This window comes from Dipodomys merriami, unplaced genomic scaffold (assembly GCF_024711535.1).
Source record: "Dipodomys merriami isolate MVZ:Mamm:240054 unplaced genomic scaffold, mDipMer1.0.p SCAF_2, whole genome shotgun sequence".
Classification (NCBI taxonomy): Eukaryota; Metazoa; Chordata; class Mammalia; order Rodentia; family Heteromyidae; genus Dipodomys; species Dipodomys merriami.
In genome coordinates, this window is record NW_027203381.1 from 22,086,897 (window position 1) to 22,093,243 (window position 6,347).

The 6,347-nt window shown below is 47.6% G+C and overlaps 1 protein-coding gene across 2 annotated transcripts in view; it reads right to left on the reverse strand.

Moving 5' to 3' along the window:
• The window catches only part of Setbp1 (SET binding protein 1), a 359,817-nt gene extending 359,651 nt beyond the window's left edge, over window positions 1-166 (reverse strand). For both annotated transcript variants that reach the window (XM_070029245.1, XM_070029244.1), the window contains exon 1: window positions 58-166. The gene's annotated coding sequence lies outside the window, so the exon portion shown is untranslated. The remainder of the gene's footprint in view (window positions 1-57) is intronic.
• Between the last annotated feature and the right edge of the window lie 6,181 nt (window positions 167-6,347).

The window sequence follows — 6,347 nt, forward strand, 5'->3', positions numbered from 1 at the left end:
CGGCGGGGAGGGCCAAGCGCCGGGGTTCCCGGACCAAGGTCGCCGCGCGCTGCTCACCCATGTCCCGGCGGCTCCGGCTCCGCTGGCTTCCAGCGCTCGCTCAGATCCCGGTCGCTCCGATCTCTCGCCCGAGCCCCCAAAGGTGCTTCTGCCGCAACTCCATGGCGATGAGCATCTGTCAAACGGCGAGCCCGCGGGGCGGGCCACCCTGGCTCGGGGGGCGGGGGGGGGGGCGCCGCCGGGAGGGAGGGAGGTGGAGGTGGTGGAGGTGGTGGAGGTGGTGGTGGTGGTGGTGGAGGGGGGGGGGGGCGCCCGGGCGCGCGGAGGCGGCGGCGAGCGGCGGGCGCCCCGGCCGGCCCCGCGCTTCCCGCCCGACGCGGCCGCCTCCGCCGCGCCACCGATTTATGGAGAGAGATATCAAGGGGGAAAATGGCGTCTCCGGAGCCCGAGGAGTCCTGGAGTAATCACATTCACACACACACACACACGCACACACGCACACACAGGCGCGCGGCTAGCCCGGCTAATTTTAGCAGGAGCACCCCCCCTCCCCAAAATCACCGTCGTAAATCGAATCTGTGTATGTATATGCGCACACACGGAGCCCCGGAGCCCCGGCTCTCCGCTCTGTTTTGTTTTCTTTCCTTTTCTTCAAAGGATGGGTTGGAGCTTTAAAAAAATTAAACAATTCGATGGGAATAATAATAATGAAGCGCGGCCGGGCTCGGGCTCGGGCTCGCGGGAGGCGGCGCGCCCAGGGCCAGGGCGCTTCTGCTGAGCTGTGCAGTTCGGTCCGACGCCCCGGGCCGCCCCTGCCCGCCGCCGCCGCCGCCGCCGGTGGCTGTGCCGCCCCGCGGTTCGCTAAGGCTGCTCCCGCCGCCGCCGCCGCCGCCGCTCCATGGTCGCGCCCGCCCCGCGCGCCCCCACCCCACCCCCGCCGCGTCCCCTCGCCCGCCCGCCCGCGTCCCCGGCGAGCGCCGGAGTGGGGTCGGGCCCGGGTGCCTGCCTCCCGCGCCCTTCTCCCGAGTCCCGGAGTCCTAGTGAAAGGAAAGGGGGGGGAGGAGGAGGGGGGAGGGAGGGAGGGCGCAGGCGGGGGAGGGGGAGGACCGAGCCGAGCGGGGACGGTCACCCCGCGAGCAGCCTCCGAGCGGGGGGGGGGGGGGCGGGGAGGGGCGGGGGGTGCCGATGCCCACACGGCTCGCTCAGCAGGATCGGGGCCGCTCCCCCGGGCTGGAGGAGCCGAGAAAAAAGAGAGAGAAAAGAGAGAGAGAGAAAGAGAGAGAGAGGCACCGGCCAGCCGCGAGCGGGCGGCGAGCGACCTGCTCCCTCCACCTCCCCTCCGCCCGTGAATTCGGTCAATGGGTGCGAGCGGGGCTCCGGGTAGTGGAGAGGGAAAACAGTTTGTGGAGGCCTATCGGGGACCCCTCGCCAACCCCGCGCCCCGCCCGCTCCCCAGCGCCCTCGCGGCCCAGTGGCTCCTGCCGCCCGGAGACTGAGCGGCCGCGGGGCCCGCCGCGGGCTGGGCGCGGGTTCCCGGGCTCAACACTGCCACTATCTGACACAAGGCGGGCAGTGTTGGGGGCTGGGGCAGGCGCGCGCCCAGACGCGAGTTGTGATAGGTTCCTGAAACAGGGTGTATTTTTTTTTTAAACCTGATAATTACATTTCACTTTGAGGGGTTTATTATTGTGTGTGTGTGTGTGTGTGTGTGTGTGTGTGTGTGTGTGTGTGTGTGTGTGTGTGTGTGTGTGTGTGTGGCTGCGAAGAGACTTGTTTGTATTCAGATGCTCACGTAGATTTCCATGTTAGTTATAGGAACTGGACACTTGATGAGGAGGAGGATTTGGAGAGAGGATAAACAGTGCCCACCCAGTAGTGCCATTCTCTCTCTCTCTTTCGATGAAAATGAACAAGGTGGAAGGTGGAATGTCTTCAGTCTGAACAAATTATAATGATATTTTTCATCGCTCTTGAATGTTTGTATTTGGGCTGCAAATGGAGTTTGTCTAGTCCCTCCTTCTGCCTCCTTAGGCAACTGAGGAATAGATCCCTTATTGACACTGGACAGATGCAGAATCAAGACCTTGAGATTGAATTTTATTTGGGAGGAGACTCTTGACTATCCCATTTTACAGTGAGAATCTGGGGTGGCTCGGGATGGGGAAGGATTTGGAGGTGAGGGGCAGATGGTCTTGTCACTTGCAAATCTACCTCTCCCTGACTGCTTTGGTTGCTGGTCATGTTTTGTGTCACAGTGCCGCTTCACTCTTCTCCCAGAAGCAGAGCAGTGAAGGGGACCAATTTAGGTATGTGGACCCCTCGATCCCACTCCATCCGCCTTTAGTCTTTCTCTGAACAGAAAAGTTATTTGTCCCCCTTCAGATCCAAAAGTTTTCAGCATCTGACTCTTCTGATTGGTCAACACCTCTTCCCATTATTTATCACTGCAAGACCTCTTTTGTGGCCCCATTTCAACTGGTCTTGGCTATGCTTCTCATGGTAACATTGCTATTAAAGGGAATAGTAATAAGCCAAATATTTGCCCATTTGCTTCTGCCCCCAGCTTTAGAAGTACTAGGTCAAAAGCTCACTGAAGCCCAAAATAGCATGTAGGGCAGTTCCTACCCTTTCTCTTGAATCAGAAGGGCCTGCCCCTAACAAGGACATGGCTGGAAGATGTCCTTAGAACCAGAACTAAAAGTTGCTGTCCAATTTCCTTTTCTTAAGCATATACACAGGGCACTTCTTGTGTTCTGTTGCTTTGGAAGCAAATATAAGGTACGCATGGCTTGTTGCAACATTCACCATATTAGATGGTAAGCCTCTAGAATTTTAGTGCAGTTGTTGATCCAGAAGATTACGGGGTCCACTATCATTAAGTTGGGGGAACAATAAACTGAACCAAGTTAAAGTCATGAATACATTCTATGTCCCTTGACTTCACCTTGAAAGTAATGTTCTTTCCCTGTGGGTGGTTCATCTTTCAGTCATGGGAGGTTGTTTCATATATCCATATATACACATAGGTAGAGAAAAATACATATGTGTTTATGCCTATTTTATTACATAATCACGAAGTATGTTGTGAAGGTATTATCCTTTCGATATGTGCTAAGCAAAGATTCCTAAAAACTAAAACCCCATTCCTGAATTGTGTGTCTGTGATAGAATGGGACCTGTCTTCAAAGGTTAGCTGAGCAGGGTGTGCTGGCATAGGCCTGCTGTGACCACACCAGTAAAAAGGCAGAGGCAACATGATCTCAAGTTCAAGTCCAACTTGAAGGAATACAGTAAAAAAATATATATATATTTTAAAAAGATGTTTCATGCCACCAGAATTCTCACATTTTCCCCTCTAGTAGGCTTTTGGTGGTCTGAGAATCCCTGAAACACAGATCATCTAAAGCTGGTAAAGAATATGTCATACATAGTGCTATTCCTTTTAAAGGTTCTTATTTATTGAGCCCCAAGACCACTGTAAAAGAGAGATGGGAGTCTTTGAGAGGATACATCTGGTTCTGGTAGTCACTCAGCAAGTTATTTTTTTCTGGCATGGATGATGCACCAGGTACTCTGACTGCAATTAGAGACACAATCATGACCAAGCCCCAACCCCTCTCCTCACAGATTTCATAACTAGTGGGAGAGATTAGAATACAAACTTCTAAGTACAGCTAGTGCATGGAAATGCTAGAAAGCAGAGGTTCGCAAAGTGCATGACATATGGATGTAGAAACAAAGAGAAAGTTAGGTGGAAATCATGTACTTTTCAGAACTGCTTCACATTTAATCTTGTGTATCTTTAACACACATATTTCCATTCTTTTTTTGTATCCTTATATCTGTTCTCCTATAATAGGCGCTTTATTCTAGCAAATATAAATTTTATAAGGATTCGGGTAGTCCTTTTGCCTGGACATTGTCAATAAATGTGAGTGAGAACAAATGCACCTCTGGTATCATCATAGAGCTGACCTGTTAAGTGACCATAATGATACATCCTCGTCCCCATACCACGGAGAAAATATAAGAATCTGAAAGATGAACACATCCTACAAGACATGAAGATTTGAGGTGCATGTACAGACTTAAATAAAAGAAAAGCTAAAAGACAGAAATAAAACTATATCATGCCTTCCATTCCTTTTATTTTTTTAAAAAATAAGAAGTTATGATCAAGTAGTATAATCAAATGCACAGAATCAATCATTTCCCCTTCTTGCGTCCAATACAATACCAATTCTCACCCTTTTGGAAATGTGAGGTAGTGTTCTCTAATGTGGTGGTTCTGGACCCTTACTGCAAAACAGAATTAACTGGGAAGAATTATTAATGCTTGGGATTTATCTTGATTTAATCCACCGTGAGTGGACTCTGCATTTAACAAATGTTCCATTCCAGGTACTTCTGGTACGCAGTCAACATAGAGAATTCTGATTCACTTGAAAGTGCACGTGACCACAGTCTAACTAAGCTCTTGATGAAGCTCCTCCTTTCTTAGATAAACTGACATTACTAGAAAGTATGCTCACCCAAAGGGAGCAACAGATGTAATGAATGGTGGAATGATTGTGCCATATTTGTGAGTTCGGGAGCACTTCTGATCATGTAAAAGCTAGAAGTATGTTCCATGATACAGTAAAAAGACCACACACCAGATATTTACAGAATCTGCAGTTTAACAGTTATTTGGAAAGTCCCCTTTATGTCCTTCTCCTTAGATTCTATTTCTGCCAAAGGGACTGAGGATATAGTTAAGTGGTGAAATGATTACTTCTCATGCATGAAGCTCTGGTTTGATCCTCAATACCAGGAGAAAGAGGGAAGAATGAGACAGAGATGGAGGTGGATTGAAGCAGAGAAAGGAGATGAAGGAGAAGGAAGAGATGGAAAGTGAGAAGAGTTCTAAGTCTTTTCAGAACTGCACTAGTTACAGAAGTCATTCCATCTTTGATTCAAGAACAGAGAGCAGGAGAGCACATGTAGGGAAGCTGCCCTTAAATGTAACAAAAAGCATCAGTAAAAATAAGCATTTATTTGCCTAGTTCTGCCTTGGGACCCTAATGCCCAATCAGTTGATATTATAAGGAAACAGATCTTGGTTCAGGATACTAGAAAACACTGTGACTGAATCTAAAATGAAAAAAAAAAATCAACCTACTTAGTAAGAAGTTACAAAGTCTTTGAATTATGCTCTAAATGTTCTCTGGATAAAATCAAACTCAGAGTCCACTGTATAGCCAATAAGCATTGGTTAACTGTCAAAGATATTTAATAAGTAACATGACATGGACCAATCTATCACTGACATATGATTCTGTGTAGCTAAGAGACATCCAGTTAGTTGTTAGATTGTATAGAAGTTCAAGGGAGTCTGAATGACAGAATGGAGTACATGGGAGTGAGTTTGAAACAGCAGTTGTTTACAATTTCCAATATTTTAACATCATCATGCCTACCTATGCATATTAGATGAACCTCAGATCTACATCATGGCTAAATGAATGAATGAGTCAATCAAGTAAGTAAGCAAGCGAGGATACCATGGAGAGAAAGAAAATGAATAGACATCAGATACAATTGAATTTTAGTCCTGTTCTGTCATTGAGTAAAGCTGAGTACATAATTTTAGTTCCCTCTACGTTAATTTTATCACCTATAAACTGAGAACCATGTAAAGTTACATTATGAAGTTAAATAATTCTGTTCAAATACTGGCATGGTTATTAAAATAAGATGTGGACATTTAAATGAATCCCTGAAGATACAGCCTAAATCTACTACTCCTGAGGTCCATATCATATCTTTCTCTCTCTAGGAAATGAGGAATTATTTTTTGTTCCTTGCTTCTCCCACTCTGGCTTCACTTTGGAAGGGAATACTTTCTCTAGTTCCTCTCTGATACTACTGTGGCTTCCTATCCTCAAGGAGTAGAAAGTAATTGTTCTAGGAAAGACATTCAAGCCTTTCTAGCTACAGGAAATTCACTTTAAAAAGCTTTCTTGGCACATGGTTCCTTGTGAGGTTCCTCCAAGAGAGCGGCTTTCACTGTTTGAAAGGCAACAAGGTCAGAGAGGAGAAATCTTCTGGTTTTCCATTTTCTGGCTTCTTGGCAGATTTATTGCCACAATGACTTCAGAGTGCCCTGAAATCTGCAGGCAGATTTGAAATGTTCCCAATTCCTAACTGATCCTTAGCTCAGCTCTAGGAAGTTTATGTTTATGTCACTGTGTAACACAGGAGCCTAAAAGAGACCTCAGAGGAAAACCACCGAAAGGCGGAGACCCCTTTTCACCTTTAAATCTCCATACACATGGCCCAAATACAGAAAAAAAGATTGCACAGAA